Raw genomic sequence first — 21,319 nt, forward strand, 5'->3', positions numbered from 1 at the left:
TCCCATGCGTTCTCTCTCTCCCCCTCTATTTTTTTTGCCCACACGATTTTTTTTTCTTCTTTCTCTCCTTCACATGCTCACGAAATCATGGTACAATTCTAATTTTTTTATGTATATTTTTTTACTTTTAATGAAGAAGAAGAATAGAGATTTTAAGAAATGAGTGTGGATTTATTATGAAACCCTAATTTTAAAAATTTTAAATTAATTTAAAACTTGAAAAGAGAGCTTACCTCTTATTGGTTGGAATCACCATTCCTAATGAAAAAAATACAAGTTCGAAATTAATGCCAAAAAAAAAAAAATTTATGCAAAAACAAAGAATCTTTACTTGTTGGTAAATTGATGTATCAAGTTACCTACATGCCATGTCAGCATATTTGCACATTTATCTAGGTACCCATGTGTGGGTAATACCCATTGAGAACTTTTCCATACATATATATATAAAATGACATAAACATATTAAATAAAAATTAAACCAAAATATTGTTTATGATTTCTTAATATATATATGTAATATAATATAATTTTAAACATAAATGATAATTTTTTTAATAAAAATTAAGATTATGTATTATATATTATTATAATGATATTTTATAATATTTAAATTTATATTAACATAACCATTAAATATCTAATTTTGTATCACATATTATTATAATAATAATATTTGAATTCATATAAATATAATTAGTAAAAAATTAGGATTATATATTATTATCATAATAATATTTTATAACATTTAAATTTATATTAATATAATTATTAAATATCTAGTCTTGTATTATATATTATTATAATAATGATATTTTATAACATTTGAATTTATATTAATATAACTAGAAAATATAACCGCGCTTCGTGTAGTTTTTTGTAATTATTAAAAAAATATATATTTCAAATATTTTTTCGGAGATTGTGTGGCAGGGATTCCTTTTCACGCTACTTGTACAACATACTTTTCATATGGACATGTGATGGCATCTTGACCGCAATTTTTTTTTCATGATGGTGTTCATTGTATAGTGAACTTCCTGCAAGTTTTTGAGAAATTCTTAATAATTAAAGTACTGAAAACAAAGTTAAAAAAACTTGTTGTACAAGTGCTTTTATCTATTATTATTATTATTATTATTATTATATTCTTTCCCTGGTTTTTCTTTTCATAAAAAGTCTAAATTATGTATAAGAAAATTTATGTTTTGTGTAAGGGTTATTTTGGTCGATCACCTCTTTGGACCATTTATTTTTAAAAATGAGCTTTTAGACCTCATGTTTTGTTAAAATGTTAAAAATAAGAATAGATAGATCGATTATTTCAAAACTTTATTTTGGCCGATTACCCGTCTTGACCCATTATTTTTAAAAATTAACGTTTGGACCATGCATTTATTCAAAAGGTTAAAAATTCTTTATAAAAAGTAAATTATATATATTTATATATGTTGACTGCCTTTTCGCTATCAACCTTAAAACAAGAAATTAAAGAAATAAACAATCAAGAACACAAAGGCTTTTATGTAGTTCAGGTTATAAAAGAACCATAATCCACGAGTCTCTGGTAATAAGAGGATTGGAAGCTTGTTGAAGCAAGTCCCAATGGTGTATTCTTAGGTAGCGTTTAGATTGCTCTGAGTACAAGGTGTTTTCTCTCTAAAAAATCGAACCCTTTACAATGAGAATCCCAGTCCTATTTATAGAGGCTGGGGTCATTAATACTAATCATCAGTAATTAATACACATTCTTCCTACTATTGGGGGATTAAAACCAATTCAATGCATTGGGTCGCATTGAATAGAGACCACGGCCCAAGCAGGATCTGCGGGGCCCACTACAAAAAGGTACCTAATTTATGGGGAACATGCCCCAGGTACTATCAGGGAGTGCTGCAAGTACCTCCATGTCAGACGGCGTAGTGAGAGTGCAAATTTTTGAGTCGTATACTCGTTAACACTGTGGACGAATCGCCAGAAAGGTTGTCAGACGATCCTCTGGCGCTGTAAACCTGCAACGACTGACACCTGGTGCCTATCTTAGATTCCATGACCATAACCTCGGACCTTGGGGGACGAAAGTGGAAGAATTAGTCGTAATTGTTTCACATGGAGAACCTCCCACTCTGAGGACAATCTTCGGAGGGTAATCTAACTCTCTAGCACCCATGACCTTCTAACTGTCAACGACAAGGCCTCAACTAGGAGGATCCTTGCCCCAAATACAGGCCTTGGGGAGTAACATACCCTGAAGATATCTACGAGCGTCCGATCCAGTCACTGTGAGTTGCCACGTGTCGGATGTTAAAAAACAGATGACATTTGGCCCCCAAGTCTCTACTCGCCCTCGGGCAGTGGAGACTTAATTTAAGAGTGATTTAAAAAAGTGTAGGTAAAAATGTTTGGGCTTTCCTCTGACATCACTCTTAAGAGCAAACCCACGTGTCAACGCCCCATTGCTGGGCCTGTCAATTCATGCATTTAATTAGGGATCAACTCTGAGATCCTAAACGTCTACTCCACACCCAATGTGTCTTTTCCCAAAGAAACAATGATTGCGATCCATGCCTTTTGAACCCTGACTGTTGGATCACCCTCGAGATCTTATTAGGGGAAGCCATCCGACGGTTGTGGGGAAGTTTCTTTCCCCCTAAGTTTTATTGGGTATAAAGCCTAGAAAAAACATCTTTCGTCACACACTGTAACCATACGAAAATCAAAAACCCTCTCACATAACACTCTTCTCTCTCGATCGTCCCTTATCTTCAAACATTTTTTCTAGGAGCTCTGGACGATTGGCGTGAGTCGTCCTACTTTTGGGTAGACGGCAAGCGATACTTCAGAGTTAGGACTCACCTCAGTACCTACCTTCGTTTCATCTCGGGTAAGTGCCTTTGACCGGTCTTTTTTATTTGTGTATGCTTGACGATTTTTTATATATGTTTAGGAATGCTAGTGATATGGCATTTAAGAGACTGCTTATAGTTTTCATGAGTCATTTTAGGCACATTTTGATATTAGGGACGTTCAAAATGGCCCTCAAAAGTTTGTATGTCAATTTTGCGTTTCTGTGCCCCAGATTCCGGTAGGTTCATCCCCTCCGGTCTGTCCTTAGGTGCTGGGGATACCCCACATTTCCAAAATCTTTGTTTTCTTCCTGAGAAGTATCCTTAGAGTCATCCATATTTTGGCCATCGTTCCTTCGGTCAGAATACTAACTACTTTGTTTTTGTTTAGAAGTTCGAGGAACTTCGACAACTACATGAACACGATTTCTATATCTTCAACTAAGAGATTTCTGAAATGGTTCGAGAAAAAGGTGCCTATGGAAATAGTGCAAGGATGGGAGCCCGAGAACCAGTCGGAGAGTTAGTTGTTCGTCCCAACAACCAAGTGGCGGAGAGGCCCAAAACGCCCGAAGACAGCGGGTTAACTATCGAGGAAGTTAACAGAGCTCCGCTCCCACACCCTACACAGATGTATTAGGGAGATGGGTTTGAAGGGGAGGATTATTACACCCTGCTCTGACATCTCAATGCCATAGAGGCCATTATGAGGCATTACTCATTCGGGGACACGTGCCTCATTCGCTTTTGTCGGGAGTCCGAAAGAGCGCATTGCAATGTTAACGACCTAAGCGCCTGGAGCTAGGCCCATCTGATGGCGGCGACTACCCTACCCCTTAAACAATATTTCGTGAACTTTCTGAAGTTCGTGGGGATATCCCCTTTCTAGCTTTCTCCCAATGCCTACAGAGTGCTCGCGGGAATGTACATTCTGCACTGGAAGTTGAAGTGGCCCGAGCCTTCGCCGGCGGAGATCCTATAATTCTATAGCTTCTGAACCATTCCAAGGAAGAAGAAAACCAATCGAGATGGGTACTATAGTTTGGCGAAGTATGCAACCTCGACTTTCGACTACAAGGCTCCTCAACACAACGAGAACCATTCTCGGGACTACAAGGATGCCTTCTTCTTCACGAATGGCTTCCCTACTCGTAGCAATTCGACCCTCATTCTCGACTTCACCAGGGTTGGTGAGTATCTTCCCAACCGTTTAACTTTCATATTTTTAGGGAATTTTCATGTTCGATGCTTATTCAATTAGTTTGAATAGGCCCTTTTCGTCGAACATACTACGTTCAACTCTTCGAGGATCACCTTCAGGCGATGAAGTCTCTTCCCAACTGAGACTTGGACCTTAGCTTCTTGGTAACAGAGGCCAATCTCATTAGGTTGGGACTTCTCAGCGTGGAACAACAAATCAGCAACTTGGAGTTGACCAAGTATCGCCAGTCTAAGAAGTCTCGAGATTTGGCGTCTCGTTACATCAACTACATAGACGAGCTAACTTGGAGGGCTTTATAGAAGCGGCTGGCAGAGGAACGGCTAGAAAATATACGCGCTGTGGAAGTAGCCCGAGAAGCTCAGGAGGGTCGGGAGCTTGAGGAAGAGCTTCAGGTAGGGATGGAAGCCTCTAACGTTGCTCTAGGTAAACTACCCTCACCTTATATTATGCTTCCCATGTAACGACCCAAAATAATAATAGGGTTTACTGCATTGATTAGCGTGCCGGGAGGGCATAATTGGATATGTCTGATTAATTGATCAGATGCATGACTATGTGGCAGTCATGATATATATGATGATATGAATATATTTATATGTATGTTCATAAGTATTAAATATGCATGTGGGCTCGTTATTGTTTATAAGGGCATATCTATAATTTTGGCCCGTCAATGGAATAAATGTGATTATATGTGTTAAATGGTTGAGACCACATTATTATGTGGATATATTTGCAGTATGCGGCTCGAGGCGATCCTAGTAAGCGGATTAGCGGAATAGTCACAACAGGGTTTAATATCCGGCTCGGGGTGATCATGGGGGTATTTTGAGAAACTTAACACATATTTGGAATACATCGAGTACTAGGTAAGTATTTGATAATTAGTTGGAAATTACAGGATTAATTGGGAATTGGTAGGACGACTCGAGGAGTTAGCGGGAAATTGGTGGAAAATGACCAATATGCCCTTATGGGCAACTAAGAGGCTGGGTTAGTATAAGGGGAAATTTAGTCCTTTTTAATTAAGAGATATACTCACTAAGTCTCTAGGAAAATAGACAGAACCCACCAGAACACTCTCAAATTCTCTCTCCCTCTCTTGTTGCCTCAGGGAGATTTGAAGAATTGAAGGATAAAGACAGGGAATTGAGCTTGAGGATTGGGGAAACTAAGGCTAGGACTCTAAAGTGCAGCTCAGGAACAACATCAGCATCATTAAGGTAAGAAATAAACTATGATTTAATGGTAGAATTTCTTGTAAATTTCAGTGTTTTAAGCTTCTAAGTTTCAATTTTTTTTTTGATGAATTAAGGGTTATTAGGACGTTGTAAAGCTTTGAGTGGGCTATTGTAATATGTTGGTTGAATTCTTGATCTGGTGTATAATTGGGTTAGATTTTGAGGTTGTAGCTAGGAAAAATGCTGAGAAAACCTAGTGATTTCTGGGTTCACGAGGGCACGCTGCGATCCAGTTCATGGGTGCTGTGGCTTGTGTGCCCCAGAAGGCCCTGGGAGAGCTGGTGGCTTATGGGTGTGCCGCGACCCTAAGGGGAAAGTCGCGGCCCGCATCCCCCTAGAAGCAAGAGGTTGCGCCTCTGACTTGAGGTGCGCTGCAACCCTTAGGGGCAGGTCGCGGCCCGCCTAGGTAGCATAGGTTGGTTTTTAGGCTTGGGGATTTAAACCTAAGCGCTCGGGACGAATTCTACTACCCGATTTAGTAGAATTCGAGGTCACAGAGGCTAGTATTTGTTTCCAAAACATTTAATTGGATTATAATTTGATAGTTATCCATTGTTGCTTGTGACTAGGGTCACCGTTAAGGCTCAGGACTGAGGATCATGCTCGGAACCGTTCTTCATCCATCGCTCGAGACTCGAGGTATGAAAATTGCACCCAAGTGGTTGTGAGCAGGATTAAGATTCCCTGTAATGGAACATATGTGCTCTATAAATTATATATATGTTATGTGTGATGTGAAAGTACGACCTAAGGGTGCCGAGGCTGATGATTAGCGTACTGAACGTAGCTCAGCCTAAGCATGCTAGGATCAGCTAAATAACCAGAGGGCTCGGCCTAAGGGCGCCGACACCTAAATATTTGTATTACTGATTGAGATATTATATGTCTGAAACTATATGTTTATCGTTTCCTCGCATAATACTTGCATTCTGTTGATTAGTTGAACTGATTGAATTGAAGTTATTATATGCTCTTGTTGCCATTTATGCTTGTTAATTATGGTTTTCTCGATGAGCCTTGGCTCACGGGTGCTACATCGTGCAGGTAAAGGCAAAGGAAAGTTGTACCAACCATGAATTGGAGAGATTTGGGGGCAGAGTGTACATCAACAACTGCTTGACCTCCACGATCGAGGGAATTACAGGAACTAGAGTTCAAACTTGTATTTTACCATTTCGACTAGCTTTGATGCATTAACTTTGAGAGTAGTTTCTGCCGTGTAAACTTTATTTTTGGGATCCCATGTATCAAACTCTTATTTTAATAAAAACCAATCATTTTATAATCGAAATCTTTTAACCCTAACCTGTCAGATGACTTTAGAGACACATTTATGTTCAAAAGACCTGATTAGCAGGTCTTGCACTATATTAAATACACAGTGTAATAGTCTTGGATACCCAGGGTGTTACAACTTGGTATCAAAGTCATCTAGGTTTAAGGGTTCCTGAAGACTGGTTGGGTATGTACACTCACCGCTAAAGACAAGCTCGACTCAGGGTTTGGTAACCATATATGTGATTATATGTTTGAATGTTTAAATGAAATATAAATGCTTTATCTAAACAATTAATAGGAAGCATGAGATATACTGATAGTGCTTGGTCCTTGACTGCTATGTGAATATGTTAAGGCATGCTTATTAGCATTTCTACTGCATGAAAATAATTTGCTTAAATGCCTATTTGCATCATGATTGTGCTTTGTGGCCGGGATATTGGTGTTAAACTATGGAATGGATATAAACCTGCTATCATTGCCTGACCAGCCGAGTCATTGATTGCAGATAAACTTGGATAGTTATGCGTCCAAGGCGATCAATTTGACTAGCCAGCACTGGGGTCGAGACTAGAGATGATGAGCAGGGTCAGAACCCTCTGCCAGTCCCTGAGAACTAGCAGAAATTGCTTGTTGATATGCAAGCTGGACTTCATAGTTAGGAAGAGGAGCTTCGCCTTCTGAGGCAGCAGACTCCGTCAGGGAGTGCTGCACCTAATTTTCCGCCTGCTGTGGCACCAGTTGTACAACCACCTAAGATTGGAAATAGGTGGGAGCCACTTTATGAAAAATTCAGGAGACAACATCCTCCAACCTTTGAGGGAGGAGCAGATCCACTGAAGGCTGAATAGTGGATGAGTATGATCACCTCCATCCTGAATTTTATGAGGGTGGAAGGTAATGACAGGGTGGCCTGTGCTACCTATATGCTTAGAGAGGATTCCCGTATTTGGTGGGAGGTGGCGTCACAGACTCGAGATGTTTCTGCTATGAGTTTGGATGGGTTTAGGGATTTGCTTAACTAGAAATACTATAACATTTTCGTCAGGGTAGCGAAGGTGAATGAGTTCACTGGGTTGGTTCAGGGCAGCATGACAACTAATGAGTACGCCCTGAAATTCGACAGGCTAGTGAAGTTTGCACTAGATCTACATCCTACAGATGCAGCTAGGAAGGATAGATTTGTTCGACGGCTTAATGCTATGATAGCCTGAGATGTGAGGATCACATCAGTACCTGGGGAGATGACTTATGCCCTGGCGGTTGAGAAGACCCTCACTGTTGAGGAGGAAGAGAACAAGATCTGGAGGGAGAACACTGCGAGACGGGATGTTCACAGGGCAGTACCTCCATATACAGGGCTTGGTAGGGGCGGAGGCCCAGTGATCAGAAGAGGAAGACTCCTGACACCTCGACCACTGCTGGTCCTGATAGGAGGGGTGGGGTGCCCAGGGTGGCCGCCAGGGAGGCGGTGAGACTTGGAGGAGCTAACATGAGTGCACTAGATGCATGAAGCGCTATTTAGGCGAATGCCGGGCAAAGGCTTGTTGCGGGGTGGTTGGACACCTTAAGAAAGATTTCCTGACATTGAAGAAAGAGGAACCAGGGAAGGCAGACAGTTTGTCTCCAGCTCGAGTGTTCACCTTAACTCAGGCAGAGGCCGAGGCTAGTCCCTCGGTAGTGACAGGTCAACTTTCTAGCGTTGGCTCTTCATATACTGTATTGATTGACTATAGTGCTACACATTCATTTGTTTCTAGTAAAGTGATTGGTAGATTGTGTTGGCCTAGTGGGTTTATACTGCGGGGTTTGGGACTATATTGCCTACAGAGGTACTGGTAGTTTCTAAGAGATGGATTAGAGCACTACTAGTGATGGTGGATAGTAGGGAACTATTAGTAGATTTGATTGAGTTGGGTATGGACGATTTTGATATAATTTTGGGGATGGATTGGCTAGTTAGATATGGGGCCACTATAGATTGCAGGAAGAAGATGGTGACTTTTGAGCCTGAGGGTGAGGACCTCTTTGTTTTTGTGGGCGCTATGCACGGACCCCACATTTCTATGATATCAACACTGAGGGCTAAGGATCTATTACAAGGAGGTTGTATAAGTTTTCTAGCTAATGTCGTTGATACCACTAGAGTTTGGCCAGTGGGGCCGGGAGAGACTAGACTTGTATAAGGGTTCTTGGATGTGTTTCCTGAGGACTTACCGGGACTGTCGCCACACAGGGAATTCTGTTTGTCATTGAGTTAGCACCGGGTACAGAGCCGGTGTTGAGGGCACCGTATAGGATGGCTATGGTTGAGCTAAAGGAATTGAAGATATAGTTGCAAGATCAGTTGTATGCTAAGTTTAAGAAGTATGAGTTCTGGCTACCGAAAGTGACATTCCTTGGACACATTGTTAGTGGAGATGGGATTAAGGTAGATTCGGCTAAGGTAGAGGCAGTTAGAGATTGGCCGAGGCCCAGGAATGCCTCAGAGGTTAGGAGCTTCCTTGGACTAGCAGGATATTACATAAGGTTCATGGAAGGATTTTCAAAGATTGCCACACTGTTGACTGAGTTGACACAGACGAATTTCAAGAGTTGACACAGACGAATTTCAAGAGTTGAAGCGATGAATGATTACTGCTCCAGTGTTTAGCCTTCGTTCGGAGGGAGGGAAGTTTGTGGCGTACAGTGATGCATTGAGACTGGGATTAGGATGCGTGTTGATGCAGAATGAGAAGGTTATTGCCTATGCATCACGACAGGTAAAGGAATATGAGCAATGATATCCTACCCATGAACTGGAACTAACAGTGGTGATGTTTGCACTGAAAGTATGGAGACATTATATGTATGGGGAGAAGTGGAGATATACACCGATCATAAGAGTTTGAAGTATTTCTTCACCTAGAAGGACTAAAACATGAGACAAATACGTTGGCTGGAATTGGTGAAGGACTATGACTGTGACATCCTTTACCACCCAGAAAAAGCCAATGTAGTGGCAGATACGTTGAGCTGGAGGGGCCCGAGAGAGTTATTTAGCTTGAACCAGAAATTGAAGCACTATAAGAAAAAATGCTTTTAATAACACCGAAAATGTGTTATCAAAACATACCATAACACTTTTCGATGTGTTAAGACCAACTATGTTATCGTAGGTCAGGGTACTTTACATAACACTTTAACATTGTTATACAGATGTGTTATTATACTGTCAACGAAAACACACTTTCTGTGTTATTTTAATAAATAGATAAGTGTTTAATTATGTTATTTATAGTCGATTATATAACACATTTCAATACTTATAAATTTGTCTTATACTACACTTTAGTATAACACATTTTTTGTGTTATCTAATGAAGTTTGCATAACACAATTCTTTGCATAAAAAGTGTTATTGTAATAGATATTATAACACAATTTTTGTATTATTTTAATATTTAGATAAGTTTAAATTCTCATTATACATTTCATTTTTATAACACTAATTTATTCTATATATTTAATTTTTTTATATAATTAAAATTAGCTTTCTAATATATACTAGCATCCTCAAATGAACTAGATTTTCAAATAACAAAAAGTAAAAACATTCAACATTGTATTAACAATCCACAAATTAGTTTAAAACATTCAACACTGTCATCAACAACAAAATGTTCTTTAAGTATTCAAGGAGTTTTAAATATTCAACATAGTGACAAGTTACTACTTTCAACACAAAATGTTCTACAGTTGCCCAACACAAAGCCTTCAAAATTAAGTATCCTTTTCTACTTCGCTTGTCACATCTGCAAAATAAACAAGGAAATATTTTATTGTTATTATCTAGCATCACAAATTACTTCAAGAGAAATGCTATGGAAATTATATCCAAGAAAGGACACCACATACAAAATAATGAATTCACAACTACACCAAAGCAAACAAAGAAACCAAACACTAAATTATAAGACATCGGTTATTTTTTAAGTATATTGGTGATTTGAGTTAATTGTTCTCGATTTTCTTTATCATGAAAAGGAAATTTTTCGTATTCATCATAAGCATCCTATTTATTGATTGCTTTTGCAGTAGCTCAATAACTCTGTCACTCAGGTGATCAATAAATACACCAAAATTTTATGTTTTGATTTTATTATAGCATCTCTATCTCTTATTGTTAGGAGTGTGTCCTAAAAGAATGTAAAGACATTCGTTTTTTCTGTGAATAAATAAATACAATGGTTTATTGTCATATTTAGATTGTTAAATTATTGTTTGAATAATTTTGTAAATATCAGAAAAATTCCATATTCATTATTGAGGATGTGATCTTGTATTAGTACGAGAGAATTAAGATCACATGAATGAATAAAAATAGTCAACAACAACAAATTAAAGTTATGGTATTCTTTAATTGGAGTTGTAAGTACGGTTTACTGAGTATCCTAATGATACAAATAATCTAGATTCAGATTATTGATGTGGAAAGACATCTCGGTAAAGGTGCTTTATATAATAAGATTATATATGACATGGACCGATATGAATTAAAGTCTTTATCCAAAAACCATTTAATAATAAAGACTTGTAATTCATATCATAACTGATGATCATTTATAGAACAACCTAAATCCTGAGTGTTCATGAACTCCTGTTCATGTTTATTAAATCTTTTGATTCATTCGTTAAGGTCTCTTCAAAGAATGAGGCTAATGACTTTTGTTTTGGAGATTTACTATCATGGATGGCTGGGAACATGTATCAACAATACGGAATCTAATCTTTCCTAACAGATCGTATATTAGTTCCCTTAAGGGTTAATTCTGGAACTGAATGATTTTGAGCTCAAATCTATAATTAGATTATAGATTAATTATTCACTAGTGAATTAATGGTACATAAGGAATAAGAAGTAAATTAGAAAGGTTAAATGGTAATTATTCCATTCTAATTTATGAACTAATTAATTAGAGGGTTGAACTATTGTAAGATGGTTATATCAATGGACGACTTAAGAAAAAGATTTTTGTAAAAGTATATCTATAACATAAAGTGTGCAATTATGAATTTATAGTGGAGTAATATCAGAATTAATAAATGAACTATTATAATGAAACAGTTTAATTATTTAGTTTCAATTTATTGGAGCTTAATGTTATAGGTTCATGGTCCCCAAAATGGCTCAAACAATCACTATCAAATGCAAATACAAAAAATGGGCAAAAAGGACTTATGTGATAAGTAAAATATTTTTCTATGTATCAAACATAATTATTGTTTAATTATGTGTAATTAATTAATTATTTGATTTAACAAAAATATAATTAATTTTGAATTAATTTATTTTTGGGATTTTTGGTATTTAAATAATAATAAAAATTGGGAAAAATCACATGCCATAACTGGCATGTGGTACACGTGTGGCACAGTGCACAGGCACTGTGCTACACGCATAAGAGATGGACTTAGTCTCTTGATTCCACAATTTTAGTTATTTAAATATTAAATAAATAATGAGATATTTTAATATGATTCAAATATTATTATTTAAAGCAAAAATCTGATAACTGATCAGTTATTTTGAATTTGTTTAAAATAACAAATATTTTAATATATTGGATATATTAAATATAGAATATCAGTTTTTCACAGAACGTAATTTTTCAGGGATAGAAAAATATCTAGGAATCTCTCTCAGAGAAAGAGAACAGTGATAAAAATAAAGGTCATTGTTCTTCACAAAACCTAGGTCCAAACTTTATCAGATCTCATGTGTTGAGAACATCTGATAAATAGTTATTGCCTATTATTTGTATAGCGAGCCCACACTCGTTCTTTGTGTGCCTGAGAACATTTTGGAAGATCTTGGTGTGAGATCTCAAGGATTCAGCCATACGAAAAGATAGCAGCAAGGAAGGACCTGAGGTAATTTTTCTATTCTTGTCCTTGATTTAATATATATATATATGCATGTGAAGAAGTAGATCTAGAAATCTTATGAGATTAATCTAACAATTTGATTGTTGCTCCGCTGCGCATAATCTCTGATTTGATCAATAAAAACCAACACTTATATCATGTGTTTTCTTTTTTTATGCTGGCTCTTAGAAAAGCTGAGAACATAGAATTTGAATCATTAATTGGTGTGGCTAAGAAGTTACAGTTGACATTGTTTTAATATGTAATAATTTTATTGCTCTATAATTCTTGCAGGAAGAACTTGAGATTTAGGACAATCAGTGTAATAAAAATAAATAATGAATGATATTATATATAATTGGTGGCTCATCATAGGAGTTAATTAAATATAATATTACTTTTGACAAGGTCTAGACCTTTGGACTTGAGTCAGCATCACTATCTTGACAGGGTTGTATGAAGAGACCTTTTTGTTTAGGGGAAAAAATGAACCATTTTCTTTATTAAGGTTTTTTTTTATGGTAAAAGTTGTTATTTTTGTACAGGTGGTTTAGTTTGCTAGTATATTTGTCCATTTAGTTGACTGATTTATTGCACTTTTTTGTTTTGTGTTTTAGGAATGGTCCACCCCAAAAGTTAATGATGTATGGCAACTTCTGTCACATTCTTGTTTTTTTTATTAGAGATGGAACCAACAAGTCTTCCTTTGCACTTGAATTCAAAAGCTAATTCTGATGAATAGAACATAAATTATATTTCATTGCAGATTGTTATTTTGGTATTTTTGGTCATTTTGGTTTCTATGTAACTCCATTAAATTGCAAGTCTGAAGGTGGTGTTTTAGTACAGAATTATCACATGTAATATAGGCTGCATATAAATTTTTTTTTGGCTAGTAGCTGATGAGGATGAGCAATACTTTTCTGTCTATGAAGAAGAACAATATATTGGTGATTTGAGTTAATTGTTCTCGATTTTCTTTATCATGGAAAAGGAAATTTTTCGTATTCATCATAAGCATCCTATTTATTGATTGCTTCTGCAGTAGCTCAATAACTCTGTTACTCAGGTGATCAATAAATACACCAAAATTTTATGTTTTGATTTTATTTTAGAATCTCTATCTCTTATATCATGTGTTTTCTTTTCTTATGCTGGCTCTTAGAAAAGCTGAGAACATAGAATTTGAATCATTGATTGGTGTGGCTAAGAATTTGAATCCTAGTGTCTATTCCATGTTCTTAAGAAGTCTTTTAACTTTCTCAAACTATATTCATCATGAATGAAAAAGTTGTCTTTATTGCTAATACCACTTTCACTCTCTTGTTTTACTTGTAACTTCTTCTCAAACCACCATTCTAGTTTGCTGATAAGCCTTTTTTATTTTGCTGCAATAGAAACAAATTTTCTTCTGAAATATCAAAATGTTGGTTTTAGTTAAACTGTAACCACTAAATGTTGGTTTCAGTTAAACGAATTTTTTTCTAACTATCAAAATGTCTGTGTTCTTAAAGTTGCCTCTGGAAAATTGTAGTGACATTTCTGTAGAGTTTATAAAATCTATTATGTTGATCCTATTATACCACAGTGTGATCTGTTGTATAATTGTGTTGAGTTTGCTTTTACTGTGTTTAAGTTATAGTTTAATCATCAACTAAGTTTATGATTCTATGTACAATTTTGGTTTACTCATAAATTCAGTTCCACGATATGATCAATACACATTTAATCAATCTAGTCAAATTTTTCCTGAATTATTAGTTATTACTATAGTTATAAAATTCTATATTCCAAAAAAAAAAGTACATCATACACTTATTTTTAAAAAATGTCTCTTACTATCTTCTGAATCTTATAGTCAGTTTTTTAAATGCACAGTTTGAAATTCAATATGTATTGTGATCTTGTTTGAATTAGAGTACTTGCTCGATTACTTTCTCTGATCAAACTTTGGTTGCCTTTTTTTTACTCATAGATCTAACCAAAAAAATTAATTGATCAAATTGATTTATTTAATAAACATTTGATTACTACATTGATTGAATCTATTTAAGTTTTGATTTTTGAATAATTTAAAATATATTAAAATAATTTAGAGCCTATCCTTTGTGTTTGATAGTTTGTCTTTGTTGGTTGTCTTAGGTTTTCTTATTCTAAACTAGAGATTTTACACTAATGTTTCTCTAGCAATTAGAGGATAAATAGAAAAAATAAAGAAAGAAAACAGAAAGCAGAAGAAATATGAGAGGATAAACATTGCTAATTAATATTTATTTGTTTTTGGTGTTCTTTTGGCCTTGTTCTCTTGTCGCTTGCTGCATGATTTGTTGCATGAAAATTTTGTTTGTTCATTTTTTTATAAGAAAAACAAGAGCCTTAGGTATGTTCCTGTATGATTTGTTGCACGGAAATTCTGTTTGTTCGGTATCTACCTGTTTATTAATAGACTATTGAATTGTGTTTGAACATAGCTTACTTTATTATGAAGAATGATTCTTTGAGAAGGCACAAATTGATAAAAAAACATGAGCTTTAAGTTTGTTCTTGTCCCCTCATGAATGTGTGTAAATCCACTATTAACGCATTTAACACAGTTTTTACTAGCTTTTGGGTCAGTCAAATGTCATACTCTTTCTTCTATCAAGTCTTAAAAAAGTAAGAAAACTATAAAAGGAAGAAATTATAATATCTGTGTGCTTTCAATAGTCACTAGCCTTTTTTATGTCTAAGTCATACATCAATAAATGTGGTATTCATTTAGACCTTTTTACCGTTGTCTTACTACTATTTTAGTCTCCCTAGTATGAATAAAGGAGATTTTGAAAACTTTGTTTCTGATTCAAACTATCTGTTTTTCTTTCTCTCTCTTACAGGAGTATGAATTAAATACCCTCTTTACCCTTAAAGTGTTCATCTCATGTGTTGAGTGAGAAAATTTATTCTGGTTTTCACATATATATATTATTGTATTGTTTTATATACGTATTATAGTCTAAATAATTATTTTGTTACAGTTCTTTTCTGTTTTATTTTCATAGTCTATTATGTGTTTTGCTTATTTATAGCTTAATTTATAATATATTACGTTTATCTTACCTTTTACTTTTTATTTATAACTCAATGTATTTTATACAAGTATTATTCAAAACTTATTAATAATTTAGATATTGAATGAATTTATGCACACACAAAATACATAAATGTTAAATCAAATTACACCATAAATTGTATTGTATAGAGATTACAAATACTGATTAGATTATATGGTTTTTCTGTATTTGTTTATGATCTTAAAGAATTGATTGATAAAAATATACTGATTAAATTCAACTAATATATTTTGTTTTATGTGCATGGATGGCTTTTGTTGTAAAATCATATTCAAAGGTGAGAAAAAAGGCCAAGCTTTTTAAGCATGTTCAAAAGAACTTGTGACAGAAGACAAACATGGTTTGACCATTGATTAGCCAAAACAAGACAAAAAAAATAAAGTTTTCCCATTAAAGTATGATTGAATTTGCTGAAAGTCATAGATATATATTAACACACACACACATATTACTTTACTAACATCACAATGATGCCAATATGCTCTTACTTTGCAGTATTCTTCAATGTTAAGCTTCTTCTAAAATTCGCATACTTGGTTAGGCTTTTCAATTTGTTCCCCTGAAATACTATAAGACTAATTGATATATTTATAGTGTGATGAATGAGTCCAGTAATCTCTATTTCTGTTTGGGTACAGGGTTTATGAGTTTTAATATAGTTTTCTAATTTATAGAGATTACAAATACTAATTAGATTATGGAATTCGATTTCACGAAGGCATTTCATTAATTGTATATGTGTAGCATTTTCAAAGTCTTCAAATGCATAGTTCTTTTGTTCCAATATTTGTATTAGTGTTTCATTAATTGTATTAGTGTTTTTTTAAAGGTGCAATACTTGGTTTAGTTCTTTGTTGCAATTATCTTTTTCTTTTACCATTTACTAAGGTCTGCAATGTTCTTTTGGATCTTCTTGTGTTTTGTTCAATCATTGAGCTTTTGTCTAGCTTAAAAGTAATATAGTTCTTATTGATAAATTTGTTTAGCTTTTGTCTAGCTTAGAAGTAATAAAACGCTAATAAATTTATTAAAGTAATCATTCTTATGGGAATAGTCTACTAGTACTTTTAGCTTTATATGTCAACAATTGATTATTAACAAAAATAAAATTAATATGCCAACCACTAAGTAAAATTAAAAGCTTACCTAACCATCTATCAATACCAAGTAAAAAAATTCAAACAACACACAATAAGTTTTCATCCTTATATCATCGCAACACACAAACAAATTTTCCAGAACCTACTTCTCTAAGACACACAAAATTTCAACCTTCCGTTATCACCGCAGCACACAATTTTAATCTCAGAACCTACTTCTCTATGGATGAATATTTAAGATATTCAAACTCCTCTAACATTTGTATGATATTAATAAAAGAGTTAAAAGAATATACTTCCGTACCTCTTGCTATTAATAATCAAGTTAATTAAATTTGCTCCTTGCCAATTCGATCCACAACCAAAGGAATATAATCAATACCTAAAAGATTAATACAAAATTAAAATTAAATGATAAAATAAAACCATAAAATTCATGAAATTACTTGTTACGAGTCTTAAAATCATAAACTATATTCATTAATGGTACAAACTTAACATAAAGAAACATATTCCAACATACTATTTTTAATAAAATGGTCCAAAACCACCTATAGTGGGAGACCTTATTAACAAAATAAAGACAAACAAAACAATAACAAATTAAGACAAAGCTGTTACTAACAGACTTTTGGATTATCAACACTAATACAATCTAATCTAAAGGAAAATTTTGTCAATTTAAGAGATGAACTCTATCTCTAAACAGAGAGATACACCACAAAATGTAAGAAACCTATCATAACTTAAAAAAACTTTCAAAAATATCACTCATGCAACTAAGAAGTTTATGCTCAGTCTAATATAAATTAAAATACTAAATAAGAGGAACACCTCATGTAGTTAATGACCATATCTATGCAGTTCCCTAAAAACAATTAATTTTAAAAAAAAAATGAAATCCATAGCATGATAACTGATTATTGAAGAAGAAGGAAATAATAGAAAAGAAAAGTAAGCCATATTTCAAAGTATGAGATCATAATTTTTTTAACTTTACTTTGTCTTACAATTGTCATTATCATGGCTATAAATATATTATCATTTTGCATTTCTGTATACCTTACACAGTATTCTAAACTAAGTAGACCTTTAAGAAAACTAATAAAATACCTCCTCCTCATAAACAAAGGTGCCGAAAATTGGCCCCCTTGGTCCTCTAAAACCAATACAGGATCCATCTATGTCCACCCTTGTTCTTCTAGTTATCATAAATGAAGTACAAATAGTAAACATATGAAAGAATATAAAATATTTTTATAACACTATGCTGTTGTACTCTTAGCATATGCATGAATAGATTTATATATATACCACATTTATATTTATATAAGAGTAATAAGAGCCATCAATAATATACCACATTTATATTTATATATAGACTAAAAAAATACCTCTTTTAACAAGTGTAGTAACTAGAAAAACAAAAACTCCTAATAAGTAGCATGAAACAAAATTAGTTAGTGCTTCAAATTTTTAGAATGGCAGTCACTTATAGATCAAGGTACGAACCTCTCTTATAGTTCATGAATCATTATCAAATATATACATAAATATCTATATGTACTAATATATATTGAAATTTATTTCTATTATTTTTTCTTTCTTTTCTTTCTATACAGAGCTTATCCAACGAAAGAAAGGAAATACTTGAATTCATTTATAGTAGTAAAATGTTCAAATCGAATGGTGGATTAACAGTAGTTATAGCCACAAATCACTATCACAACAGTCAATATCTATTTATATATAAATATATTTATATTTACACACATAAGCAAGGAACGAGCTGCAAGAAGCAAAATAAGAGCCAAAATATATTGGACATTTAACACTCAAGTAAAACAAATAGACCTTTAGCTCCAAATGTTAGAGTTATCAAATAAATATTACAATTAAAAAATAGAGCCATTAAAGCTTTCTTATCAGTAGCAAATCAATGAAAAAGGATATGTATTTTTCAACCTCATCTTCTTGGTAACACTATCTCTATCATCATGTCACAGAATGTATACATGCATACTTGTTTATATATATATATTTATATGCACTTATATACACAGACAGAAAAAAGAAATTAAGAAATCATACCATTCAAGAGATGCTTCTTTTTGGTAAAACTATTTATACCGATCATCATCAACAAGCTTCTGTAGGAAATAAATCATAAGTATAAAGTAAATATTTTTATTCTGAAAACTTAACTAGTAATTAATAAAAACAAACTCTTTTAGCCCAATAAACAAAGTAGTAATCATTGTTAAATTAAATAAAATAGTATCATATACTTCTATACAAAAAAGAACAAGTTGTCTTCCAATATGTCAAGCATAAGGCCAAATCAGTTCTTAAAAAATAATACATTTAAAATATATGTCACAAGCCTAAGCTCAACCAAAACTAGTCCAAATTGAAAAATGCTTCTATATCTTTTAGAGAACTCAATCTTTGTAAAAAAAAATTTTGTCACCCAAGTACACATGCTGACGTACGTGCTTCTTGTGAGCTAATTAGTTATAGATATAACAAATTTCTTCATATAACAGGCAATCTATTAGCATTCCCACTGAGCTCTCTCTCACTCTTACATTCTCTAGACCCCTTTATTCTAGAAATAACCACTTTACTTAGGTCAACTAAGCCCTATTTATAGGCTTGAGATAGATTACATAAATAACAAAAAAGACAAGCTAGCAATAAACATTTTATAGGCCTAGATCTTGCCACAAAATTCAGATATATATAGAAAGATTACAAATAGCACCTTTCAGATTAGGCGAAAGCAAAGAAAATCTAAAAAAAAAAATATTAGAAATCTAAGATAGAAATGAAAACCCTGTTGGATGAAGAGATGAACTCTATCTCTAAACAGAGAGATACACCATAAAATGTAAGAAACCTATCATAACGTAAAAAAACTTTCAAAAAGATCACTCATGCAACTAAGAAGTTTATGCTCAGTCTAATATAAATTAAAATACTAAATAAGAGGAACACCTCATGTAGTTAATGACCATTAAACAAATAAGCTCCAAAGCTTTTTCAGAAGTTCAATAATGGTATCATGAATCAATATGCTTTGATTTACAAAAAAAATGAATTTAATTTTGTGAAACTACAGAGTATACGAAATAACCTATATATGACATGAGACATAAATTTAACTTGAATTTAATTTCATATAGCCACACCAAGACTTAATTGCTTTGATTTCATTAATAAAGATAATGTCTTACAAATAAATTTATGCAAATGTATAAATAATGAAGAAAATAAATAATCTGTCACACACATAATAAACAACACAAATCTACTGAGTCATTCGCTATTGAGGCATTCATTCAAACACCTTGATTGCATAAACTGTAATCTATATATAATGTAGAAATTGTTCATTAGTTCATAGCATTGAGAAATCAAAATACGTTTCTTAGATAAAAATAAAATAAAAGACATTTACATTTTTCATATCGCACACATACATATAACATTCTTAAATCCACTATAAAATTTTATATTTTTTTGAAAGTGGTCATTCCTTTTTTTTTTAAGTTCAAAACATTTAAATACACAAATATATAACATTTATAAATCCACTATAAAACACCTTATTTTTTCGAAAGTGGCCATTCCTTTCTTCTTCTTTTTTAAGTTTAGAATAAGCATAGAGAGAAAAAAAATTACCTTGTTGCTTACTTTCTGACCAAACAGAAAGAAGCAAGACCTACCAAAGAATTTCTCCAAAATAAACAGAATAGGGACAAAGAAGAAGAAACAGAGATAAATCTAAAGAGAGGAGGAAAGAGAGAGATACACATAGAGACTTTGGGCATTATTCAGCGAGGAATGAGAAAGAGTGGCTTGACATTCACCAGTAAACTCAAAACCAGGGGACTATCTACAAACACTTGGTAAGCATGTAAAAAATCCTAAAATGTTAATTTGGAAAACAAATCTAAAAACTCTCACATTTAACTATTAGAGTACATCAATAGAACAAAATCAAAAGACAAAAAGATATAACAGTTACCTCTACAGAAGAGACTCCACAATTTCTGAGAGAAGGCTGGTTTCTTCGACACTGGAAGACAATGGAAGAGTGTGTGCACTGTATATGCACAAGAGGGTAAATATCATAGAAATCTTAAAACGTGAATTCAATGCACCAAAATGCATAAATACAAAAAAAGCCTAAATAATCACCTAAAAAAGAATAGCAACTCTCACCGTTAAACCATGGCATTCAGTGAATATTTCCGTGTTTTATCACTGATAAATCTTGAAGTCTAGGCTTTTCAAGTTTTTTCTGATTGTAAAACTGATTACTCTCAGTCCTTCATGGTTGAAGGAAAGCAGCATGCGACAAGCCCAATGACTGGGAAAGGATGGTTGACAGAGAGATAGAGAAAGACGAGAGAGAGAGTTCGGAGTTCGGATGTAGTACCAAGCCGAAGAAATGGGGAAAATAAATGGGTCTCAGAAATGTTGAAGGAAAGGATGGGTCTTAGAAATGTTGAAGGATACGTCCCTGAAATGTTGAGGAAGTTGGTTTGTTGAAGGAGAGGAAATGTTGAAGGAGAGGAAATGGGTCTGTTGAAGGAGAGCTCTGAAATGT

At 33.8% G+C, this 21,319-nt stretch overlaps 1 long non-coding RNA gene across 2 annotated transcripts; it reads right to left on the bottom strand.

The window, feature by feature from the left end:
- Nucleotides 1-233: 233 nt before the first annotated feature.
- Nucleotides 234-21,116, bottom strand: LOC133780649 (uncharacterized). Of its 2 annotated transcripts, XR_009869476.1 has the most exons (5): nucleotides 20,932-21,116; nucleotides 20,735-20,812; nucleotides 18,796-18,854; nucleotides 17,009-17,086; nucleotides 234-258 (listed from the first exon to the last, which is right to left on the bottom strand). It is a non-coding gene; the product is annotated as an uncharacterized LOC133780649 (long non-coding RNA). The 2 variants fall into 2 exon arrangements; XR_009869475.1 differs by lacking the exons at nucleotides 234-258; nucleotides 18,796-18,854 and having other exon boundaries at nucleotides 16,501-17,086.
- Nucleotides 21,117-21,319: the final 203 nt, after the last annotated feature.

This window comes from Humulus lupulus, chromosome 5 (genome assembly GCF_963169125.1).
Source record: "Humulus lupulus chromosome 5, drHumLupu1.1, whole genome shotgun sequence".
NCBI classification, from domain to species: domain Eukaryota; kingdom Viridiplantae; phylum Streptophyta; class Magnoliopsida; order Rosales; family Cannabaceae; genus Humulus; species Humulus lupulus.